Source organism: Melospiza melodia, unplaced genomic scaffold (genome assembly GCF_035770615.1).
Source record: "Melospiza melodia melodia isolate bMelMel2 unplaced genomic scaffold, bMelMel2.pri scaffold_199, whole genome shotgun sequence".
Taxonomy (NCBI): Eukaryota; Metazoa; Chordata; class Aves; order Passeriformes; family Passerellidae; genus Melospiza; species Melospiza melodia.
In genome coordinates, this window is record NW_026948537.1 from 52,428 (window position 1) to 77,944 (window position 25,517).

Consider the following 25,517-nt stretch of genomic DNA (forward strand, 5'->3'; position numbering starts at 1 on the left):
GCAACCCAGGTGCGAGTGTGAGGATGATGGGGGCTCAGAGCAGCCCAGGTGTGAGTGTGAGGATGATGAGGGGCCGGCTCCTGCCGGGGCGAGGCTTTGCCTCAGCTCCCTTTTGCATGGAGCTGCTGAGTGAAGGGGTTTATGGGGCGCTCCCGGCGCTGTCTCATGGAAGGACTGCGGGAGCTTCCCACAGGGTCGGGGAAACGCCTGGATCCGCGCTTGGGTACGTGGAGCATCGCTTAAAGGAGGTGCCGAGGGATGAATCTTTGTGCCGGGGAGCAGCAGCCGAACAGGTGAGCCCGTGTGGGTTTGGAGCGGGGACTTTTCTCCTTCCCCTTTGCAATTTCATCTTGCCAGTCCCTCCCCGGTTCCCCAGGAACAAAAGTGGAGCTTATGAGGACAAAATGAATTACGGAGAAGGAAGCAGCTCCTCTTCTCTTATTGTCTGTGTTTGAACTGAGGGGATCCCTCTTCACTTGTGGTTTTAAGGGTGTTGATTGCAGGAAAAGCTGCCTTTTCCAGGCTGTTAGGGGTATCCCGGGGGTGACAGGGAATCCCTGCGTTCTATTTTAAGGGGAATGGGAAAAGTATTCTTGTGGTATTATGGGTTTGATTTGAAGGCAGCCCACCCCATTTTCATCACCCTAGGGTTTAAATGGAGGGGGCAGCCCTGGTGTCCTTCCTTTTCAAGGGTTTGAAATCGCCCTTTCCCATCAGACGAAGGCTTTCATTTGAGGAGCACCCCTTCTTTTCTGCTCTCCTAGGGGGTGAAATTGGAGGGGAGAACACATTTCTTTGCCCTTGTTGAAGTGAGGTGAGCCCCGCCTGCGGCGTAGGTTTCGGGGTTGGCTTGCGGGAAGCCGCAGCTCCGGCAGCGTTTGCAGGGCTGCAATGGGGCTGTGCCGCTGCATTGGAGGGCGCTCCTCGTGCCCGCGGCCCGGCCCGGAACGTTCCCGGCCCGGAACGTTCCCGCTCGGGAGTGCTGCTGGCACGGCCCGAGCAGCTGCCGGGGCGCACGGGGTTTTGGCGCGGCCAGGGCGGCAGTGGCGGAGCTGCGCCGGTGCGAGCCATGCGGAGCCGAGCGGAGCCAGGCCGGGCCGGCCAAGGGCGGCAGAGGCGGCGCGGGCGCTGCTGCACCGGCCCGGGCGGTGCTGGCCGCTCCGTCCGCTCCAGGCGCGGGGCTCGGGCGCCGCCGGTAGCCCCGGGCCCGGTGCCGGCCCCGCCGGGCAGGGGCAGCGGGCGGGGCTCCCCGGGACGGTGCCGGCCCCGCGTGCCGGAGCGGCCGCCGCAGGAGCCGCTTTCCTGCCGGGAGCCGCGCTCCGTCCGGGGCTGGCAGCGAGCGCGGGGTTTGGCCGCTCATAGTTCGGCGGTGCCGTGGCTCGGAGGCGCTTTGGAGGCGTTGATTGCATCGCTGTGTTCGGTTTGCAGCGGGTGTACGCTAAGGGATACGGTGTTCTTCCTGAGTGGTACGGTTCTCGGTGCCGGTAGGGATGATAAAGGTTTGTTTTGGATTGAGTTTTGTAGTCGGAGTTTTTTTTTTTTTCCCGGGGTATTATGTTTAGAAGGGCGTGCAATGATTTTTACGGGTCATAGCGTGAAGCAGCGGTTCGGATTTTAATTCTGTTGCGGTGGCTTTTATTAGCGTGAGTCTGTAGTGTTTGTTTTGGAGGGCTTGAGGTAGCGTCGTGTCGTTCATAGCAGCGGGTTTTTAATCTTTATAATTACATGTGTGTTTATCGTCTTCCAGGGCTTTTATTTGGTTGGTTTATTTGATTGTAGTGTATGTTTTATGGTTACGGGTAATTTGGGGGACATTGTTTATGGTTACGTTTGTCTTTAGTCTTTGTGTTTGTTTCTAGGTGGTATTTTTATTTTGATAGCTTGAGGCACTATGGGTTTATTCAGTTGGGAATAATTTTTTTGTTGCAGTTTTAAGTTTATCTGGTTTTTGGTATTATTCTTGTTGGTTTCTTTATTTTCTTTTTTTTTGTTGTTGTTGTTGTTGTCTTTTAATTTTTTTGAGTATTGTTTATCAGGGTTTATTTTGGGAACATGGGTATTTATATGGTGGTTTTTAAAACTATTTATTTATTTGGGTAGTTAATTTCTTAGTTTTTAGTGGTTGAGATGTTTTTCCATTTTGTTAATTAGTTCAGGTTTTAAAGTTATTTTTACAGAGGATTGTTTATTCCTTGAGTTAGTGTAGAGGTAGAATTTTGTTGGTTTTTTCTTTTTTAGTAATGTCGTTCAGGGTGAGCGGCACTGGCTTGAGTTGAGTAGATTGGTTTGACTTTTTTTTAGTACTTTTTGTAATTTGCTGTGTGTGTTTCTATAGGATTTTCTTTTATTTTGGTTCCATTTTTCTGTCGTGATGAGAATTGTTATTGAAAAGAGTGTTCTTGGTTTTTTCGCTGACACTTGTTTGGCTGTTGGAGGTATCTTGATGTTTTTGGAAGATATTGGTGAGAATTTGATGCTGTTTGTTTTGTCATTTCATTTAGGAATTGGATTTTAAATATGCAATTATGACTCTAACTATATTGAAACAAAAGAAATAGATGTGTAGCAATGGGAATGAGCCAATTTTATTTTTATATATTCGGTCAATTTTTAAAATTTAACATGTAACATAAGTCATTATATGTTACAATAAGTTACTCTAATTTTAATAGAGTATTGTGTATGTTTATAGATATATGAATAGAGAATATAAATGTAAATACAAGCCAAGCAAAAATACAAATATATAAGTGTATTGCAACTATATGCAGATCTATAAAAAATTAATAATAAATTGTAAATGTAAAATAACATAAATTGATACAATATATAATACACGTAATACTGCATATATTTTATGAAAAATATTATAGGAAATGGATATAAAATAGATATAAATGCGGGTGTGATATATCTATCTACTTATATCTATCATTTGTTGTATATTATGATAAATATAAATATAAAAAAAATTTAGGTAGTTTAAAATAATGGATGGTTTTGTTTTTTCTTTGCCAAAGCAGGGGTTTTAGTGTAAAAATTACAAATACAAATAATATAAAGGTAGAAATATAAGTATAGAAATATATCATAAACACATTAAAGATTTATATAAAAATTAGAAATATAAGGAAAAATAAGTTGTAGCAGTAGATATGGTAAATAATTTAAAAAATAATTCCCGTATATTTTTTGAATAAGGTGCATATTATATGTAGTTATTAATATAATGCATCAACATAAACTATAAATATATATAAAATATCAACTATCTATAAGAAGGAATAAAAGCTCTGTGTCACATGCAGCAGTAGAAAATTTCAGGCTCCCAGGGAATAAATCATTTTCTTTAAAGCATTTTCGTTTTGGAGTTTTATTTTTACTCCCGGGTAGCCTGAAAGTTTCTACTGCTGCTTTTTTATTCTGAAGGTGGAAAAGTAAACCAAGATCAGAAATAGAAGAAAGGCAAAGGGAAGGGAAGGAAAGGAAAGGAAATGAAAGGAAGCAGGAGAGCAAGGGGGAAGGGAAGTGGTGAAAAAAAAAACAGAGTGAAAAAAGTAAAAAGAGTTGGAGGAAAAAAGAGAGGGCATCCGGGAGGAGCGGTGCTGCCTCAGGTCCTTCCCCGCCCTGGGGCGAAGGACCCGTTTGATGCCCAGGAGGGACTGCAGCTCCCGGTGGCGGGGGACGGAGCCGTGGCTGTCAGCCCGAGACTACAACTCCCGGCAGGCCCTGTTGCCGGCGCGGCGTGTGACGCAGCGGCTGACGCGGCACGTGAGTGGCTGTCAGCCCGAGACTCCAACTCCCGGCAGGCCCTGCTGCCGGCGCGGCGTGTGACGCAACGGCCGACGCGGCCCGGCATTTTTCTCTAAATCGGCAGTAAATACAGCTGAGTAAAATTAGCTTGGTTTTCTTCCTTCTTTTGTAACTGAACTGTTTTTATTAAAAATTCTATTTGAATATGTAGAAAAAGTGGGGATGTCCTGTAATATATCGTAGCTTTTCTTGTTTACAGGGTGCTCAGAAAGCATGCGTCCCTTAGAGTCCCACAGAAAGGTTCTCAGTGGGCTCTCTATCAAGGTATGTATTTACAAATAAGTGATCCCTTTAGATATTTGCCTGTGTACCTTTTCCTGTAATTCAGAGCTTGCGTTCTGTGGGTTGTATGATAAAGCTGTAAAACATGTAAGAATGGTTTTGCAAGTCTGAATCGTTGAAGGCAGCAATAAGTGGATTTAGAGCCTGTTCTTGAGCAGACAAAGGGAAAAAGTGTGACTCTGATGCTGAACTTGTCATTTTTCATTTGACTTGTCTTGAATGATTTAGGAATAGAGAGAACTAGAAAAAGAGAGAAATAGAATCGATTATTGAGCAGTCCTCAAATGCTCACCATAATTCAGTGTAGAGCCAAAGGGAAGGGTGATGGAACAGAGCTCTGTGCTTTGGAAGGAAATAAATTTAAACCTGATCTCCGCACAGAGTCTCACTAACTTCTGTGGTTTTAAAATACAAAATACGTTTAGGAAGTGTTGGAAGTTAGTATTTTGGGAAAGAAACGGCAGTTCCACAGAACATTCCATTTCACAGAGGCTCTAGGAAGGATTCATGTTGTAACTGCTGTCACTGCAATCAGTTGGTGGTTCAGCCTTGAAACGTGCACTTGGCCTTCTATAAAGCGCTGTTTTGTTTGCCTTTCATTGCTATGAGTCTTGATAAATTGGAGAAGAGCCCAAGAGAAATTTTTCATCCCTTGATATAAAAGGTAGGAAGTGACTTTTTTTGGTTTGGTTCTTTTTCTTTATTATTTCCTGGAAATAAAAGTAATTAAGTATAGGTACTACTGGTTTGTTTCTTCCAGTAGCAGATGATAACAATAGCAGTAGTAATAGTAAAAATAATAATAGCAATGTAATACTACCTAAACTGTCTTTATCCATTGGACTGGCCATTTCAAATCAAAACTTCTAAACACAAATCAAACCATCATCCTTGTAGAATCTTTCACAGCAGCGGGCTAAAGATCCTGGTTTTGTTGACAGGATTTATTGGTTCTGGAAGAGCAAGAGGGAAGTACAAGCCTAACTACTTCTAGCTCACAGACCCGTCCAGTGAACCCAGCTTTGTGTTTTGGTGGGCTTTTGATGACTTTGAAATCAATTGCTCATTCCAGTAAAAAAAATTCATGTTTTTTTGAACGTGACAGCAGAAATAACTTTAAGCACCAACTTAATAATAATAGATCACCAGTTTAAGTTAAAAATTCATGCTATACTAACAAAGTTCAAAGGTAAATTATTACCTATTAGGAGATGGTATAAAGTGTATGTTCTAATGTGTAATGCAAAGATACATACATACCAGATAGTCCTTAGAGGAAACAAATTTTTTTGACTGCTGTTTGATTGTTTACCATACGATATTTGGTTTTATTTCCCAGGGATCGGTGAATTTTAACTTTGGAGTCCTCTATGCTAAGGATGCTCAGCTTACAGATGATGAAATGTTCAGTAATGGTGAGTTTTTCACGTTCTCTTTAATTGCTGTGCTGATCTGAATAAGAAAAAAACAAAAGCAAGAGGGAAAAAAAAGGATGGTTTATTATTTTTTACGCTGTTATGTTTGTTTCCTCAGTATTTGCTGCAGCTCTGCTTACCCAAGCTTTGTGTTCCTTCTGTCCCACTGGGAGTTGCCCAGTTTGGTTGCATCTGGTGAAATTCACCCTGAGACCTTACACAACTAGCTCAAACTACGTGAGAGCCATTTGCAGTTCTCTCCAGACACCTGGAGAATGGGTGACGTTTCTGAGGGTCTGGCAAGTGTACTTCTATCAAAACTCAGTCTGTGAAGTTTCTGGGGAAAACCCTTCTGTGTCCTGAAGGGTTCAAACTCCTGTGAGGATCCATTTATCAGGTGCTCACCTGGATGGTTCCAGCTCTTAAAGTGAACACTTGTACTCTTACCCTGTAGTTTACATCTATTGTATTTTTGTTATTTTGCAAGATTTTTTGTCTTTGCAAAATATTGTGCATTTCACTCTTTGGAACCTCTCAGATGGTTCTTTGGTGCAGCACCACCCCATGGGACACTTGGCTGCTGTCCTGAAGGGGATGGTCGCTAGAATTGTAAATTCTGGAGAGTTTATAAGTCTTCTGTCCCCAGGGAGGTACCATGCTTTGTTTACTTTTGTTCTGTTTGTTAGGCGCTGCTTCTCGTTGCAAGTATGAATTTCAAACTGCCCTGTTCTTATTTTAACTGTTTTCCTGGTTCTCTCCGTCCGACAGGGAAAGACTCTCATATCCTCGTCGTCGGGCTCGGTGCTGTCCAAGAAGATACAGAGACTAAAAAAATCATAAGCAGCAAAATATGACTGCAGGGAAAAGAAGCTGGAGAGAACAGAAGGTGATATTGTTATCCTTACCCTGTATTAGAAACATCCGCTGTGCTTTGATGCTGGCAGCTGCCAGGGGCTTGTTAGCTCTTTGTAGGCAGGTGTAGGTGTTCACTTGTAGGTTTTTTCTCTGGACAAGTCAATTCAAACTTTGCTAAGCTTATATATGCAAATTACTCTCTAGCACAGTCCAGCATGACATTTTTGAATGTTGTAAAAATACCATGTTACTTGGAAATTGCTAATGATGAGAAGCTTTAGGGGAAAATAAGATGTCAGTGTTGGGAGATGTGAGAAGAATTTTGAGGGGATGTTAGACTGAAATAAAGCACACTTGAAGCTGGACTGGCATGCTGGCAGATCCCCTATTAAACAGTAGTGCTGAGATTAGCCTGGGGGTTGCCCATTGTTTCTGTAGAAATAAATGTTTTCTGGTCTTCAGAAGTAAGCTGCTTTGAAAAGCTGGAAGGCGCAGCATAGTGACAATCCGTGTGCTTCGCATTAAAAATAGATTTCAGAAGGGTCCTAGGCTTTTGTCTTTTCCTAGAAGTCGATGTAATCCTGTCGAGGAGTTTTTAATTCTGTGCTGCCATGTCATCAATCAGGGCCCTGTCGTACTAATCATCATCCAGATGCAAAACAAAAAATCAGACCCCATCCCAAGCACTTAGAGCCCAGAATACGATTTCCTCAGGCTGCCATTTGTGTGCCATCGGTACTCACCATGGAAGCGAGCTGGGGATTGTTGCACCCGTTGGGAACAAACCGCTTCTTGTCACACAGAAATGGAATTGGGACGACGCCTCGGCCAGCCCCTCTCTGCCATCGTCTCCTGAATCTGCAGCAGAGCAGTTCCAGTCCATCCGGGCACGTGCAATCCAGTTCCTGATGATCTGAGCACACAGAGCAGCGCTCAGCTGCTGTGGGGGGCTCAGGGAAGGCAGTGTGTGCATTGTCATCTTCCTGAACCTACAGACAAATCAAAGTGAGAAGCCACAGGGTGGAAATCAGTTGCATATATGCTAAACAAAACTTGCAGGTTGTTTTTAAGAATTGTTTTTGCTTGTTCTTTGTTGTGCTTCTGTGCTTAGAAAACCTCCCTTTAAAATCAGTTCAGTTCATCAGTTGAACCTTTGTTTGCAGACCCTCAGTGAGCAGAATTTGTTGCAGACTCAGTGCACGCTGTGCCGGCCTCCCGGGAGTGTGAGGAGCTCATGTGTGCTACTTTTTGCTTTAGGACGCTCTGAGGTATTTATTCCTTTTGGGATACGTGATGAGAATTCCCAAGAGAGGTAGTTATAAGGTATGACATTGGGAAAAAGCCTGTGTGGTTGGAATGTTGTTGCTGTCAAAAGTTAATTTTTCCTTCATTCTTAGCCAGTAGTTAGCTTTTTGCTTTATTTTTGTGGTATCAGTATTTTATTGTTTAAAAAATTCCTTCAAAATAACTTCAGTGGTCGCCCACCAGTACCTTGTTCAGATTTGCCTATTTGCTTGTAGCTGAAATGTTCACGTCTTGTTTATCATTCTATTTAAGAAACTGCTGCCCAGCCAACTAATAACTGAATATCCATCTGTCTAGGACACGGGGAGAGGATTTAGGTAATGTCTTTGTTTCCAGAAAAAAGTTCCAGTGTACTTTCTAAACAGAGGAGAAGGGGGTGAAGACTCTGGGCTCTGATGCCGTTGGGGCACCCCAAGGTCCCCAGGAGAGGGAGCCCCACTGCGGTGCAGGAGCAGGTGTGTTCTCATCTAATATTGAACAAATTATAAATATGAAAATTATAAACATGAAAATATTTTTAAAATACTTAAATAAAGCAGGTTTTCTTTATTGGTCAATAGGCAGGGTTTTGATTGTAAAAATTATAAATACAAATAATATAAAGGTAGAAATCTAAGTTTAGAAATATATAATAAATACATACAGATAAATATAAAAATTAAAAATATAAGAAAAAATTAGTTGTAGCAGTAGATATTATACATAATTTAAATACTAATTTAAATCTATTTTAAAATTGTATATATATATCATAATTAATGTAATACATCCAAAGAAACGATAAATTAAAATATGAATGTATAATTATACAAAGTATAAATAAAAAATATTTCAATATCCTTTAAAAGAAGGGGTTTTTTTATATATTTGGTTAGAGACGGGGTTTTTATTTGGAATAATGGAAGTATTATAGAAGTATAAAACTAAATATAGAATTATACAGTCAATATAGAAAGATATTTATAAAAACACGAGCGAACAACGCCTCCTTCGGCCGAATGGAACGAGCTCAGCCGAACCAAGGCGAGACCGGCCGAACCTGACGGCCTCGAGCGAACCGAGGCCAGGCTTGCGAGGCTGCCTGAACCGAGCCGAGCTCAGCCGAACCGAGCCCGCTGCTCTCGTGAGCGCTAATTAGCGCGAGTGCGGTCACAGCCCAATGAGCTCCTGTGCCACGCCGCGCTCCCGATCGTGTCCGTGCGATGGCCGGGCCGCCCGCGGGACGCGGCAGCAGGAGAGCCCCGAGCCGGGCGAGTTTAACGCGAGGCGCCGCCGCTTGCCCGCCCTCAGGGAGCCGAGCTCAGCCGAACGCGCAGAGAGCGGCTCCGAGTTGGGCCGAAGCGAGCCGGGCCGCGCCGAGCGCAGAGAGCGGCTCCGAGTTCGGCCGAAGCGAGCCGAGCCGCGCCGAGCGCAGAGAGCGGCTCCGAGTTCGGCCGAAGCGAGCCGAGCCGCACCGAGCGCACGGAGAGGCTCCGAGTTCGGCCGAAGCGAGCCGAGCCGCGCCGAGCGCGGAGAGCGGCTCCGAGTTCGGCCGAAGCGAGCCGAGCCGCACCGAGCGCACGGAGAGGCTCCGAGTTCGGCCGAAGCGAGGCGAGCCGAGGCGCGCCGAGCGCAGAGAGCGGCTCCGAGTTGGGCCGAAGCGAGCCGGGCCGCGCCGAGCGCACAGAGCGGTACCGAGTTCGGCCGAAGCGAGCCGAGGTGGCCCGAGCGCAGAGAGCGGCTCCGAGTTCGGCCGAAGCGAGCCGAGCCGCGCCGAGCGCACTGAGCGGCTCCGAGTTCGGCCGAAGCGAGCCGAGCTGTGCCGAAGGGTCGAGTCTGGCCGAATGCAGATGACAGTGGCCGAGTTTAGCCGATTACAGCCGAGTTTAGCCGAGCAGCTGTGAGCCTTGAGGTGAGCGTGCATCATTGCCGGCTTGGGATTGAGTGAAATGCACTAAGGAAACCAGCTTTGGGGAGGGAGGCAGGGAAATCCTCTCCTAACGTTTACCAATTCTTCCGTCAAACTCATCACGGCAGCACAGCGTGAAGACTGAAAGTGTAAGAAGATGTGGAGAGAAACAGAGAATCTGACAGGAGCATCGAACGCACAAGTGCACGAATTTTGCTTTTTGCTTGGATGGAAACTCAGAAGTTGTAAGGAATTTGGGAAGCTTTTGTTCTAGCTAATAAAAGAAGTTAGTTTAAATTAAAAAAAAAAAAAGTGGTTTCTTTTTTCTTCACTATTATATTCTTTGCTGGTATATGGTGTGTTGTTTTATTTCTTGGTGTTATTAGCTCTGTGTAAATTGTTTTTTGAGTGAAGCTAACTTTGCATCGGTTGTTTTGTATTTGAGGTAGGATCAATTTCAATAGATTTCTTTCACAGACTTCTGATAGGTATTACTGGGATTTTGGTTTTGTTTACTGTATGCATAAACATAGAGATTTGGTAGGGCCAGCTGGGCTGCTGGAGTTTTGGGTGTGAATTTATTAGATGGCTTTTGTTAAACACAGAATAATTATGTAAGGTAACAGCAAATTACTCAATTACCCAATTTATCCAGCTATGTAACCTTACCACAAAGTTTTATATCTTGCCAGTTTTCTGTTCTTCTGCTCCAGGTAGTTGTTGCAAAAAAGAAAGTACTGCTATTCTTCTGAAGAACTTTCTTCTATGACAAGCCCTTTACTGCCCTTGAATGTGAGTCAGAGGAGCCAAACAGCTGCAGCTGCTCTGAGGGCTTGGTGGGATTGCCCCCTCCCTTTTCCTGGGTGCCATGGGAACGAGAGGCGGGGCACAATCAGGGGTTATTAACCCCAGCCGTGGCTGAGGGGCTTCATACCCTCTCTGGGATGTGCTGGGGCAAGAGCTCTCCTCATTTTAGGGAAGAGGCTCTTTCAGCTCATCTCAGCTTGTTTTCAGCAAGTGTTTCTGGGCATCTGAAGCACAGAGGCTTGGAAGATTCTGTGAAGAAAACAGCATAGAACACAGGGAATGTTTAGGTTTGTGATTTTGGGTTTTGTGTTTAGGGGTGGTAAAGTGCCTTTGTAATTTTTGGTTTTGCTCTGTTTTTTTTTTTTTTTTTTTTTGTTGTTGGATTTTTTTTTGGTGGAAATTTTGGTTTCTTAGGTTTTCTTTTTGGGGTTTTTGGTTGGTTTTCGTTGCTTTCTTTGATTTTTTGGTGGTTTCTGTATTTTTTTTTTTATTTTTTGTGGGGATTTAGGTGTTTTGGGTTTTTTATTTTTGTTTTCTGGTTTAGTTGTTTTTTTGTTTTTTTTTTTTTGTTTTTTTTTTTTTTTTTTTTTTTTTTTGTTAAATTGAGGAGTGAGACTCCCTGAAATTCCAAGCTGTGTCAAGCACAACAAATTCTCAGCAGATTCATCATGTCTTCAGAGGGATCTGCCCAGTGTCCAAGATGATGTTTGAGACTCAGGCTTCTGATGAGTTGAGGATTGTGACTGGGAGAGGGAGGGTGATCAGGTATCCAGTTAGGAGTTATTGTGGAAGGGGGGAGGTTTGCAGGCAGCAGGGTGAGAAAGGGTGTTTATTTGTTTATTTGAGGGCCCTCCCACACAAGGCTGTTCAGAAGCCTAGCAGAGGCATTCCCATACAGCACACAAGATCAGCCACTGCACTCACAGCAATGCCATTTAACTTTGCCTTTCTCTTACCCAGCTGCCACCCCTAATGAAGGCCACAGCCTTGGAATCAGGATGAAGCTGGAGCCTGAGGCAGCCAGGCATACTCAGGAAAAAGCAAGTAGCTGCCTTGGTGGGATTTGGCCCACATAACTCTGGACTCACACTTTGGTTTTGGTTTTCTTTATTGTAGCTGACACCTGAGAGACACCAGCCCAGTGCCAGCAGGACCTTCCCAGGTGACGAGGTGGCCTTTCTATGCACCTGACACAGACTGACATCCCCTGATGTCTGAGAGATAAGTAGAGGGCTGTGACCCACAGAGGGGATGAAGGCATGGTGCTGGTTTGGGAACTACTGGGAGGGGTTTTTGAGTCCAATTTGGAGGTAGGGGGTGTTCATGAAGTGGCCCCTTAGGCCCCATAACAGCCACGTCTCACTTTTGATCCCAGTGCTGAGGTGTGCAGGGCAGAGCAGTCCCGGTGTGTCTCGTGTCCTTTGTCTGTTGTGCATTATGTGTTGTTTGTGTATGCCATGTCTTTTACCTTAGGGGGGCCTGTCAGAAACCTTGGCATCATTGTTAGCATCTGTGATCTCTGCATTCCTTGGCCTGGCACCCAGGCCATAGAACTTTTGACTGGGGAGCTCAGACAGGCATCAGACTCTCTTCTCTCTTTGGAAGCATCCAGTCAGGTGTCTTGTCAGGTCTTGTTCTGAGCTGTCTGGACAGCTATGCCCCACCTGGATCCATTATGGTGGATTAGGACTTGTAAGAATGTGAGGGCAGGCAGAGGATTCTGACCATAGGATTCCTAGGCATCGATCTTTGCTGTTCTTGGAATAAATCATTCAGTTAGCATCTTCTTCCTCCAGGGTTCTCTGAGCCTCATCAGCTGACCGTCAGTTTGAACTCAGTCATCTCTCTTAGCATTCTCTCAGTCCTTGCAGCCATTTTCCTTGCCAAGAGATTTCTGTTCCTGTTGTGTCCCCGTTGTCTGTCCTGTCCTGTCCTGTCTGTCCTGTGTCACGGGTGTCAGCACACGTATGTGCCGGAGCTGCTCTGCCCTGCCGCACAGCCTGGTGCGATAGGAGAAGTCCCAGGGACTTGCAATGTGTAATGTGGGGTGTAGTTGGACTCTAGGTGGGATTTGTAGATGGACACAGGATATCTGGAGCTCCTCAGTTATCCTGCAACTGTTTGACTCTTGTCCTAATTTTTTCCTCAGGTTGAGATGGATTAAATCTGTGCCAGAGGGCCCCATCCCGGGTGAGGGGATTGCCCCGAGCAGGTGAGGCCCCGTGAGTCTCTGCAGCAGAAGTGTGTATGGTGACTGTGTTACAGCACTGTTCTTTGTCTTTCTTTTTAGGAAATCAATCTGGATACCAGCAGCCAAGGTGAGCAGCGGAGAGAAGTGGTTGTTATTGCTCAGCTCTCAAGCACAACAATTTTTCAGAAGATTCATCGTGTCGCAAGAGAGATCTGCCCAGTGTCAAGGATGATGTTTGAGATTGAGGCTTCAGGTGATTCAGGATTGTGACTGGGAGAGGGAGGGTGATCAGGTATCCAGTTAGGAGTTCTTGGGAGGGGGTTTGCAGGCAGCAGGGTGAGAAAGGGTGTTTATTTGTTTATTTGAGGGCCCTCCCACACAAGGCTGTTCAGAAGCCTAGCAGAGGCATTCCCATACAGCACACAAGGTCATCCACTGCACTCACAGCAATGCCATTTAACTTTGCCTTTCTCTTACCCAGCTGCCACCCCTAATGAAGGCCACAGCCTTGGAATCAGGATGAAGCTGGAGCCTGAGGCAGCCAGGCATACTCAGGAAAAAGCAAGTAGCTGCCTTGGTGGGATTTGGCCCACATAACTCTGGACTCACACTTTGGTTTTGGTTTTCTTTATTGTAGCTGACACCTGAGAGACACCAGCCCAGTGCCAGCAGGACCTTCCCAGGTGACGAGGTGGCCTTTCTATGCACCTGACACAGACTGACATCCCCTGATGTCTGAGAGATAAGTAGAGGGCTGTGACCCACAGAGGGGATGAAGGCATGGTGCTGGTTTGGGAACTACTGGGAGGGGTTTTTGAGTCCAATTTGGAGGTAGGGGGTGTTCATGAAGTGGCCCCTTAGGCCCCATAACAGCCACGTCTCACTTTTGATCCCAGTGCTGAGGTGTGCAGGGCAGAGCAGTCCCGGTGTGTCTCGTGTCCTTTGTCTGTTGTGCATTATGTGTTGTTTGTGTATGCCATGTCTTTTACCTTAGGGGGGCCTGTCAGAAACCTTGGCATCATTGTTAGCATCTGTGATCTCTGCATTCCTTGGCCTGGCACCCAGGCCATAGAACTTTTGACTGGGGAGCTCAGACAGGCATCAGACTCTCTTCTCTCTTTGGAAGCATCCAGTCAGGTGTCTTGTCAGGTCTTGTTCTGAGCTGTCTGGACAGCTATGCCCCACCTGGATCCATTATGGTGGATTAGGACTTGTAAGAATGTGAGGGCAGGCAGAGGATTCTGACCATAGGATTCCTAGGCATCGATCTTTGCTGTTCTTGGAATAAATCCTTCAGTTAGCATCTTCTTCCTCCAGGGTTCTCTGAGCCTCATCAGCTGACCGTCAGTTTGAACTCAGTCATCTCTCTTAGCATTCTCTCAGTCCTTGCAGCCATTTTCCTTGCCAAGAGATTTCTGTTCCTGTTGTGTCCCCGTTGTCTGTCCTGTCCTGTCCTGTCTGTCCTGTGTCACGGGTGTCAGCACACGTATGTGCCGGAGCTGCTCTGCCCTGCCGCACAGCCTGGTGCGATAGGAGAAGTCCCAGGGACTTGCAATGTGTAATGTGGGGTGTAGTTGGACTCTAGGTGGGATTTGTAGATGGACACAGGATATCTGGAGCTCCTCAGTTATCCTGCAACTGTTTGACTCTTGTCCTAATTTTTTCCTCAGGTTGAGATGGATTAAATCTGTGCCAGAGGGCCCCATCCCGGGTGAGGGGATTGCCCCGAGCAGGTGAGGCCCCGTGTATCTCTGCAGCAGAAGTGTGTATGGTGACTGTGTTACAGCACTGTTCTTTGTCTTTCTTTTTAGGAAATCAATCTGGATACCAGCAGCCAAGGTGAGCAGCGGAGAGAAGTGGTTGTTATTGCTCAGCTCTCAAGCACAACAATTTTTCAGAAGATTCATCGTGTCGCAAGAGAGATCTGCCCAGTGTCAAGGATGATGTTTGAGATTGAGGCTTCAGGTGATTCAGGATTGTGACTGGGAGAGGGAGGGTGATCAGGTATCCAGTTAGGAGTTCTTGGGAGGGGGTTTGCAGGCAGCAGGGTGAGAAAGGGTGTTTATTTGTTTATTTGAGGGCCCTCCCACACAAGGCTGTTCAGAAGCCTAGCAGAGGCATTCCCATGTCTTGCAGCACACAAGGTCATCCACTGCACTCACAGCAATGCCATTTAACTTTGCCTTTCTCTTACCCAGGTACCAACCCTAATGAAGGCCACAGCCTTGGAATCAGGATGAAGCTGGAGCCTGAGGGAGCCAGGCACGCTCAGGAAAGGGCAAGTAGCTGACTTGCAGGGATTTGGCCCACATAACTCTGGACTCACACTTTGGTTTTGGTTTTCTTTATTGTAGCTGACCAAGAGGCTCATAGGCGCTCACGAGGCCCTCCGAGGCAGACGCATTTCAGGTGCAAAGTGGTTCCACATCGCCGATCATCCAAAAGATAAGTTGAGGGCCCCGGCCTGGAGATGAGAGAATAGTGGGTTGGGAGTTCTTGGGGCAGATTTAGAAATTAGCAAAGGGAAAAGCATTCTTCTCCAAGTGCCTCTTAGGACAGCTAAAGGGAGAGGCTCTACTTTTGATGGCAGCTTTCAGGTGGGCAGTGCAGAACAGCTCCGGTGTGTGCCGTCTTCCCTAGTGTGTCTTTGGGGTGCCTTTTGCCCTCTTCCCTCGAGACCCTCACCCACAAGCATGATGTGTCGTGTTTCATGTCCCCCTGTTTGTCACGTTCTGTGTCACGGGTGTCTGCAGGTATTTTTGCCGGAGCTGTTCTGCCCTGCTGCATGGCGTGCTTCAGTAGGACAAACCATGGGGAGTTGGAATTTGTGGCGTGGGCTGTACTTGGGCTCTAGCTGCTCTTCCTAGATTGACATAAGGTGTTCGCAGCTTTTGAGTTATCCTGGTGTTGTTTGACATATGTTCTAACTTTCTTTCAGGTGCAGATGCATTCCATGTGTGGCAGAGGGTCAGGGTTAGGAGGTGCCGGGCCTTCTTAGGAGCACTGTGAGTAGCAGAGTGGTGGGGTTTTGACCGATGCGGTGCCAAGGTCAGGCACTGATGTTTGGTTCTCTTTAATCCAGCTGTCTGAGAGACCCCAGCCCGGTGCCAGTAGGACCTTCCCAGGTGACGAGGTGGCCTTTCTTTGCACCTGACACAGACTGGCATCCCCTGATGTCTGAGAGATAAGTAGAGGGCTGTGACCCACAGAGGAGATGAACGTGGGGTGCTGGGTCAGGACTCCCTGAGGTGGGGGTCTGAGTTGGCTCTGGCAATGAGGGTAGCCAAGATGTGGCCCTTAGGCCCCATAAAAGCAACATCTCCCTTTTGATCACAGTGCTGAGGTGCGCAGCAGGGCAGAGCAGTCCCGGTGTGTCTCGTGTCACTTGTCTTTTGTGTATTGTGTGTTGTCTGGATATCTCATGTCTCTTATCTTAGCCCTGTGAGGAGCCTCTCAGAAACCTTTCCTAGCATCCGTGATCTCAGTGTTCCTCGCCCTGGCACCCGTGCCATAGAACTTTTGACTGGGGAGCTCACACAGGCATCAGAAATGCATCTCTCTTTAGAAGCGTCCAGTCAGATGTCTTGTCATGTCTTGTTCTGAGCTGTACGGACAGCCATGCTGTGCAATGATCCATTATAGCAGACTAGGACTTGTAAGGATGTGAGGTTAGGGAGAGGATTCTGACTGTAGGATTCCCGAGCCACCATCTTTGCAGTTTTTGGAATAAATCATTCCGTTTGCATCTTCTTCCTCCAGGGTTCTCTGAGCCTCATCAGCTGACCGTCAGCTTCAACTCTTCTTCTTTTGCGTTCTCTCAGTCCTTGCAGCCATTTTCCTTGCTAAGAGATTTCTGTTCCTGTTGTGTCCCCAGTGTTTGTCCTGTCCTGTCCTGTCCTGTCTGTCCTGTGTCACGGGTGTCAGCACACGTATGTGCCGGAGCTGCTCTGCCCTGCCACACAGCCTGGTGCGATAGGAGAAGTCCCAGGGACTTGGAATGTGTAATGTGGGGTGTAGTTGGACTCTAGGTGGGATTTGTAGATGGACACAGGATATCTGGAGCTCCTCAGTTATCCTGCAACTGTTTGACTCTTGTCCTAATTTTTTCTTCAGATTGAGATGGATTAAATCTGTGCCAGAGGGCCCCGTCCCGGGTGAGGGGATTGCCCCGAGCAGGTGAGGCCCCATTTGTCTCTGCAGCAGAAGTGTGTATGGTGACTGTGTTACAGCACTGTTCTTTGTCTTTCTTTTTAGGACGTCAGTCAAGGTGAGCAGTGGAGAGAAGTGGTTGTTATTGCTCAGCTCTCAAGCACAACAATTTTTCAGTAGATTCATCGTGTTGCAAGAGAGATCTTCCCAGTGTCAAGGATGATGTTTGAGATTGAGGCTTCAGGTGAGTTGAGGATTGTGACTGGGAGAGGGAGGGTGATCAGGTATCCAGTTAGGAGTTCTTGGGAGGGGGTTTGCAGGCAGCAGGGTGAGAAAGGGTGTTTATTTGTTTATTTGAGCGCCCCCCCCCCACAAGGCTGTTCAGAAGCCTAGCAGAGGCATTCCCATGTCTTGCAGCACACAAGGTCATCCACTGCACTCACAGCAATGCCATTTAACTTTGCCTTTCTCTTACCCAGGTGCCACCCCTAATGAAGGCCACAGCCTTGGAATCAGGATGAAGCTGGAGCCTGAGGGAGCCAGGCACGCTCAGGAAAGGGCAAGTAGCTGCCTTGGTGGGATTTGGCCCACGTAACTCTGGACTCACACTTTGGTTTTGGTTTTCTTTATTGCAGCTGACCGAGAGGCTCATAGGCCATCCCAGAGCCCTCCGAGGCAGACTCATTTCAGGTGCAGCGTGGATTCCCATCACCGATCATCCAAAAGATAAGTTGAGGGCCACGGCCTGGAGATGAGAGAATAGTGGGTTGGGAGTTCTTGGGGCAGATTTAGAAATTAGCAAAGGGAAAAGCATTCTTCTCCAAAGGCCTCTTAGGACAGCTAAAGGGAGAGGCTCTACTTTTGATGGCAGCTTTCAGGCAGGCAGTGCAGAACAGCTCCGGTGTTTGTCGTGTTGTCCGGTGTGCTGTGTTCCCTAGTGTGTCTTTGGGGTCCCTTTTGCCTTTTCCCCTCAAACCCCTCAGCACAAGCATGATGTGTCGTGTTTCATGTCCCCCTGTTTGTCACGTTCTGTTTCACGGGTGTGTGCACACATTTGTGCCGGAGCTGTTCTGCCCTGCCGCATGGCCTGCTGCAGTAGGACAAGCCTGGGGAGTTGGAATTTGTAATGTGGTCTGTACTTGGGCTCTAGATGCTGTTCCTAGATTGACATAAGGTGTTTGCAGCTTGTGATTTACCCTGGTGGTGTTTGACATATGTTCTAACTTTCTTTCAGGTGCAGATGCATTCCAGGTGTGGCAGAGGGTCAGGGTTAGGAGGTGCCGGGCCTTCTTAGGAGCGTGGTGAGTAGCAGAGTGGTGGGGTTTTGGCCGATGCGGTGCCAAGGTCAGGCATTGATGTTTGGTTCTCTTTAATCTAGCTGTCTGAGAGACCCCAGCCCCGGTGCCAGTAGGACCTTCCCAGCTGACGAGGTGGCCTTTCTTTGCACCTGACAGGGACCAGCATCTCCAGATGTCTGAGAGATAAGAGGGCTGTGACCCACAGAGGGGATGAAGGCATGGTGCTGGTTTGGGAATTACTGGGAGGGGTTTTTGAGTCCAATTTGGAGTTGGGGGGTGTCCATGAAGTGGCCCCTTAGGCCCCATAAAAGCCACGTCTCACTTTTGATCCCAGTGCTGAGGTGTGCAGGGCAGAGCAGTCCCGGTGTGTCTCATGTCACTTGTCTATTGTGCATTGTGTGTTGTTTGTGTATCCTGTTTCTTTTACGTTAGCCTTTGGGGGGCCTGTCAGACACCCAGGCATCATTGTTGGCATCTGTGATCTCTGCATTCCTAGGCCTGGCACCCAGGCCATAGATGCGAATCTGACACCTGTCTGAGCTCTCCAGTCAGAAGTTCTCTCTTTGGAAGCATCCAGTCAGATGTCTTGTCAGGTCTTGTTCTGAGCTGTAGGGACAGCCATGCCCCACCTGGATCCATTTTGGTGGATTAGGACTTGAAAGAATGTGAGGGCAGGCAGAGGCTTCTGACCATAGGATTCCTGGGCATCGATCTTTGCTGTTCTTGGAATAAATCCTTCAGTTAGCATCTTCTTCCTTCAGGGTTCTCTGAGCCTCATCATCTGACTGTCAGTTTGAACTCAGTCATCTCCTTTTGCATTCTCTCAGTCCTTGCAGCCATTTTCCTTGCCAAGAGATTTTTGTTCCTGTTGTGTCCCTGTTGTCTGTCCTGTCCTGTCCTGTCTGTCCTGTGTCACGGGTGTCAGCACACGTATGTGCCGGAGCTGCTCTGCCCTGCCGCATAGCCAGCTGCAATAGGAGAGGGCCCGGGGACCTGGAATGTGTAATGTGGTGTGTAGTTGGACTCTAGATGGGATTTGTAGATGGACACAGGATATATGGAGCCCCTCAGTTATCCTGCAACAGTTTGACTCTTGTCCTATTTTTTTTTTTCAGATTGAGATGGATTAAATCTGTGCCAGAGGGCCCCATCCCGTTGAGGGGGTTGCCCCGAGCAGGTGAGGCCCCATTTGTCTCTGCAGCAGAAGTGTGTATGGTGACTGTGTTACAGCACTGTTCTTTGTCTTTCTTTTAGGAAGTCAATCTGGATACCAGCAGCCAAGGTGAGCAGCGGAGAGAAGTGGTTGTTATTGCTCAGCTCTCAAGCACAACAATTTTTCAGCAGATTCATTGTGTCCCAAGAGGGATCTTCCCAGTGTCAAGGATGATGTTTGAGATTGAGGCTTCAGGTGAGTTGGGGATTGTGACTGGGAGAGGGAGGGTGAGCAGGTATCCAGTTAGGAGTTATTGGCGGGGGGTTTGCAGGCAGCAGGGTGAGTAAGGGTGTTTATTTGAGGGCCCCCCCACACAAGGCTGTTCAGAAGCCTAGCAGAGGCATTGCCATGTCTTAGAGCACACAAGGTCATCCAGTGCACTCACAGGAATGCCATTTAACTTTGCCTTTCTCTAACCCAGGTGCCACCCCTAATGAAGGCCACAGCCTTGGAATCAGGATGAAGCTGGAGCCTGAGGGAGCCAGGCACGCTCAGGAAAGGGCAAGTAGCTGACTTGCAGGGATTTGGCCCACATAACTCTGGACTCATACTTTGGGTTTGGTTTTCTTTATTGCAGCTGACCGAGAGGCTCACAGGCCATCACGAGGCCCTCCAAGGCAGACTCATTTCAGGTGCAGCGTGGATTCTCATGACTGATCATCCAAAAGATAAGTCGGGGGCCACGGCCTGGAGATGGCGGAGTAGCAGGTTGGGAATCCCTGGGACAGATTTACAAATGAGCAGAGGGGAAAGCAATCTCTTCTGCAAGGGCCTCTTAGGACAGCTGAAGGGAGAGAGGCTCTGCTTTTGATGGCAGCTTTCAGGCGGGCAGTGCAGAACAGCTCCGGTGTGTGTCGTGTTCCCTGGTGTGTCTTTGGGATCCCTTTTGCCTTTTCCCCTCGAGGCCCTCACCACAAGCATGATGTGTCGTGTTTCATGTCCCCCTGTTTGTCACGTTCTGTGTCACGGGTGTCTGCAGGTATTTTTGCCGGAGCTGTTCTGCCCTGCCGCATGGCGTGCTTCAGTAGGACAAACCATGGGGAGTTGGAATTTGTGGCGTGGGCTGTACTTGGGCTCTAGATGCTGTTCCTAGATTGACATAGGGCGTTTGAAGCTTGTGAGTTATTGTGGAGGTGTTTGACATATGTTCTAACTTTCTTTCAGGTGTGCATGCAGAGGGTCAGGGTTAGGAGGTGCCGGGCCTTCTTAGGAGCACTGTGAGTAGCAGAGTGGTGGGGTTTTGACCGATGCGGTGCCAAGGTCAGGCACTGATGTTTGGTTCTCTTTAATCCAGCTGTCTGAGAGACCCCAGCCCGGTGCCAGCAGGACCTTCCCAGGTGACGAGGTGGCCTTCCTTCACACCTGACAGGGACCAGCATCCCCAGATGTCTGAGAGATAAGTAGAGGGCTGTGACCCACAGAGGAGATGAACGTGGGGTGCTTGGTCAGGACTCCCTGAGTTGGGGGTCTGAGTTGGCTCTGGCAATGAGGGTAGCCAAGATGTTGCCCCTTAGGCCCTATAAAAGCAAAGTCTCCCTTTTGATCACAGTGCTGAGGTGCACAGCAGGGCAGAGCAGTCCCGGTGTGTCTCGTGTCACTTGTCTTTTGTGTATTGTGTGTTGTCTGGATATCTCATGTCTCTTATCTTAGCCCTGCGAGGGGCCTCTCAGAAACCTTTCCTAGTATCCGTGATCTCAGTGTTCCTCGCCCTGGCACCCGTGCCATAGAACTTTTGACTGGGGAGCTCACACAGGCATCAGAAATGCATCTCTCTTTAGAAGCATCCAGTCAGATGTCTTGTCAGGTCTTGTTCTGAGCTGTACGGACAGCCATGCTGTGCAATGATCCATTATAGCAGACTGGGACTTGTAAGGATGTGATGTTAGGGAGAGGGTTCTGACTGTAGGATTCTCGAGCATCCATCTTTGCAGTTTTTGGAATAAATCATTCCGTTTGCATCTTCTTCCTCCAGGGTTCTCTGAGCCTCATCAGCTCGCCGTCATCTTCAACTCTTCTTCTTTTGCGTTCTCTCAGTCCTTGCAGCCATTTTCCTTGCTAAGAGATTTCTATTCCTGTTGTGTCCCCGGTGTTTGTCATGTCTTGTGTGTCCTGTGTCACGGGTGTCTGCACGCATTTGGGACGGGGCTGCTCTGCCCTGCCGCATAGCCAGCTGCAATAGGAGAGGGCCCGGGGACCTGGAATGTGTAATGTGGGGTGTAGTTGGACTCTAGATGGGTTTTGTAGATGGACTCATCATATCTGGAGCTCATCAGTTATCCTGCAACAGTTTGACTCTTGTCCTAACTTTCTTTTCAGATTGAGATGGATTAAATCTGTGCCAGAGGGCCCCATCCCAGGTGAGGGGATTGCCCCGAGCAGGTGAGGCCCCATTTGTCTCTGCAGCAGAAGTGTGTATGGTGACTGTGTTACAGCACTGTTCTTTGTCTTTCTTTTAGGAAGTCAATCTGGATACCAGCAGCCAAGGTGAGCAGCGGAGAGAAGTGGTTGTTATTGCTCAGCTCTCAAGCACAACAATTTTTCAGCAGATTCATTGTGTCCCAAGAGGGATCTTCCCAGTGTCAAGGATGATGTTTGAGATTGAGGCTTCAGGTGAGTTGGGGATTGTGACTGGGAGAGGGAGGGTGAGCAGGTATCCAGTTAGGAGTTATTGGCGGGGGGTTTGCAGGCAGCAGGGTGAGTAAGGGTGTTTATTTGAGGGCCCCCCCACACAAGGCTGTTCAGAAGCCTAGCAGAGGCATTGCCATGTCTTAGAGCACACAAGGTCATCCAGTGCACTCACAGGAATGCCATTTAACTTTGCCTTTCTCTAACCCAGGTGCCACCCCTAATGAAGGCCACAGCCTTGGAATCAGGATGAAGCTGGAGCCTGAGGGAGCCAGGCACGCTCAGGAAAGGGCAAGTAGCTGACTTGCAGGGATTTGGCCCACATAACTCTGGACTCATACTTTGGGTTTGGTTTTCTTTATTGCAGCTGACCGAGAGGCTCACAGGCCATCACGAGGCCCTCCAAGGCAGACTCATTTCAGGTGCAGCGTGGATTCTCATGACTGATCATCCAAAAGATAAGTCGGGGGCCACGGCCTGGAGATGGCGGAGTAGCAGGTTGGGAATCCCTGGGACAGATTTACAAATGAGCAGAGGGGAAAGCAATCTCTTCTGCAAGGGCCTCTTAGGACAGCTGAAGGGAGAGAGGCTCTGCTTTTGATGGCAGCTTTCAGGCGGGCAGTGCAGAACAGCTCTGGTCTCTGTCGTGTTGTCCGGTGTGCCATGTTCCCTAGTGTGTCTTTGGGGTCCCTTTTGCCTTCCCACCTCAATCCCCTCAGCACAAGCATGATGTGTTGTGTTTTATGTCCCCCTGTTTGTCACGTTCTGTGTCACGGGTGTGTGCACACATTTGTGCTGGAGCTGTTCTGCCCTGCCGCATGGCCTGCTGCCGTAGTAAAAATTCCAGAAGTAGAAATCTTGACGCAGAAATATTTAATCAAATATAAAAAAATATGAATAAAAAGATATAAAAATTATGAAAAACTACTCGCATCAGATCTAATATAGAATATAAATTTAGTTTTAAATAGACATTGGTAAAGATAAATGTGTAAGTAAGCAATATACATTAAATATACATTATAAATACAAATATGAATATAAAAATTGAACATTAGGATAAAACCTATTTAAATTTTGTTTAAAATAAAGGGTTGGGGTCTTTTTTAGTCGTATTGTGTTAGAGGCAGGGTTTTTATTTTAAATAATATGAGTGTAGATATTATTGTCATATATTTCTAAATATTGAGATATACAAACAAGATATAAATATATATAAACACAAAATACAAAGAAACACAAATAACAGGAAGAGATGTAATGAAGAATACAAATAACAGTATACATAAGTATACATTTTAAATGTACATGTGAATATGGACCTGAAAAATAGAATTTTAAAAAATATTTAAATACACTTTAGAAAAAAGGGGTTCTTTTTGGCTTTAATTTGGATGGAGGTAAAGGTTTTATTTTAAATAATCCAAGTGTTACAGAAGTAAAAATCGTAACAGAAATATATACTTACTATGTAAAAATATGTATAAAAATACAAAAATACGTTTAAGTTTTAGGGATATATGCAATATGGAATAGAAATGTATTTATAAAAAGAAATGTATAAATGGACAGTGTACATCAATATACATTGTAAATAGAAATGTGAATGTTAATATGAAAAAATATTTAAAAAAAAACTTAAATATTTTTAAAATAAATTGATGTCTTTTTGTGGTTTTTTTTTTTTTTTTTTTTCTTGTGTAGTGTTTTTGTTTTGTCTTTTATCCTATTAGATTAGAGGCAGATGGTTTTTTTTCCCTCTTCCCGGTTGTTTTGGGGCATTTATTTCAGAGCAGTTTTCGGCAGGGGTCGCCCCTGTTCTTTATTGCCGCCTTCGCTTCTGCAGCCCCGAGGCGCGCTGCGCCCCCGGCTGGGGCGGGCGGCAGTGCTGCCGCCTTGTGGGCAGAGCGCGGTACTGCAGCCGTGCACCGAGAGGCCGCCAGCTTGGGAGTGGCGCGTGGCTGATGTCACGGAGTTTTGGTTGACCTTCTCAAGATGGCGGTGAAAAGGGCGGGGAAGTGGAGGACTGGGTGGGTGTAGCTGGACTGCCTGCACGGAATACCGACGTCATTGCGGCCCCGACGGATTTTTTTGTGGCGTTTCATGTGTACTCAAGACATGCTGTGGGCTCAGGGGCGCCGCGGGCAAGCGTATTTTGGCGGGTTTGTTACAGGCATCTGGGTAAATGCCTCGCTGTGCTGGGGTCCTCTCGCGTCCACTTTCCTGCCCTGAGGCAGCCGAGCCGGGCTGAATTGTTCCGAAGAGCCGAGTGTGGCCAGAAACAGCCTACTTGAACCGAAGAGCCGAGCGTGGCCGGAAACAGCCAACTTGAACCGAAGAGCCGAGCGTGGCCGGAAACAGCCAACTTGAACCGAAGAGCCGAGCGTGGCCGGAAACAGCCAACTTGAACCGAAGAGCCGAGCGTGGCCGGAAACAGCCAACTTGAACCGAAGAGCCGAGCGTGGCCGGAAACAGCCAACTTGAACCGAAGAGCCCAGTGCAGCCGAAAATAGCCGAGTTTACACGAAGAGCCGATGATAGACGACTGGAACCGATAGCAGACTGTAGCCGACTTGAGCCGCATTTAGACAACGTGCCGAATACGACCGAATTTAGCCGAAGAGCTGAACTGAAACGAGTTTAGACCAAGAGCCGAACCAAGCCGCATTCAGCCGAGTTTAAACAGAACTGAATGACGGCGAAGTGCTGTGCCTGCAGTGCGCCGGTGCAGACGGCAGGGGGCGCTGTATAAAGTATAAAATATCAACTATCGATAAGAAGGGATAAAAGCTCTCTGTCAAGTGCAGCAGTAGAAAATTTCAGGCTCCCAGGGAATGAATAGTTTTCTTTAAATCATTTTCGTTTAAGAGTTTTTTTTACTCCCAGGTAGCCTGAAAGTTACTACTGCTGCTTTTTTATTCTAAAGCTAGAAAGGAAAACCAAGATTAGAAATGCAGAGAGAGAAAGAGAGAGAGAAAGAAAGAAAGAAAGAAAGACAGACAGACAAAAAAACCCAAAAACTAGAAGGGCAAGGAGAAACCTAGGAAAAAGAAAAACAAAAGAAAAAAAAACCAAAAAAAAAACCCACAGAAAAAAACCTCGGGATGGGTGAGGAAACCCCCCCCCCCCCCCCCCCGAAAAATCCAAGATGGGCAAGAAAAATCCCAGAAATACCACAGAAAAAAAAACAGGAAAAAAACAAAATAAAGACAAAACCAAAAATACCCATAAAACAACATCAAGGGCAAGAAAAAAACACAGAAGAAAACCTCAAGATGGGCATGAAAAAGCCCAGAAAAAAAAAAAAAAAACAAAAAAAACCAGAAAAATATGTAAGAAAGGCAGAGGAAAAAAAAAAACACAGAAAAAAACCAAGAGGGGCAAGAAAAATCCCTGAAAACAGACCAGAGAAAAATCCCAAGATGGGTAAGAAAAAAAATCACAACAAAAAACCAAGATGGGGAAGAAAAAATCCAGAAAAGAAAAACCCAGGAAAAAAAAAAAACAAAAAAACTGAAAAAAAAAACTCAAGGGGGCAAGGAAAAACCAGAAAAAACACCAAGATCGGCAAGAAGAATCCCAGGAAAAAAATGCTGAATGGACCAGAAAAAACCCCGGGAAAACCAGGAAAAAAAAAAACAGGGAAAAAAACAAGAAAAAAAACCCCAAGATGGGC

The 25,517-nt window shown here is 46.8% G+C and overlaps 1 long non-coding RNA gene across 1 annotated transcript; it reads left to right on the top strand.

Annotated features, from left to right (window-relative positions):
* Positions 1–4,135: 4,135 nt before the first annotated feature.
* Positions 4,136–7,891, top strand: LOC134433544 (uncharacterized). Its single transcript, XR_010031618.1, has 4 exons — positions 4,136–4,759; positions 5,435–6,396; positions 7,080–7,370; positions 7,529–7,891. It is a non-coding gene; the product is annotated as an uncharacterized LOC134433544 (long non-coding RNA).
* The last annotated feature ends 17,626 nt before the right edge of the window (positions 7,892–25,517 follow it).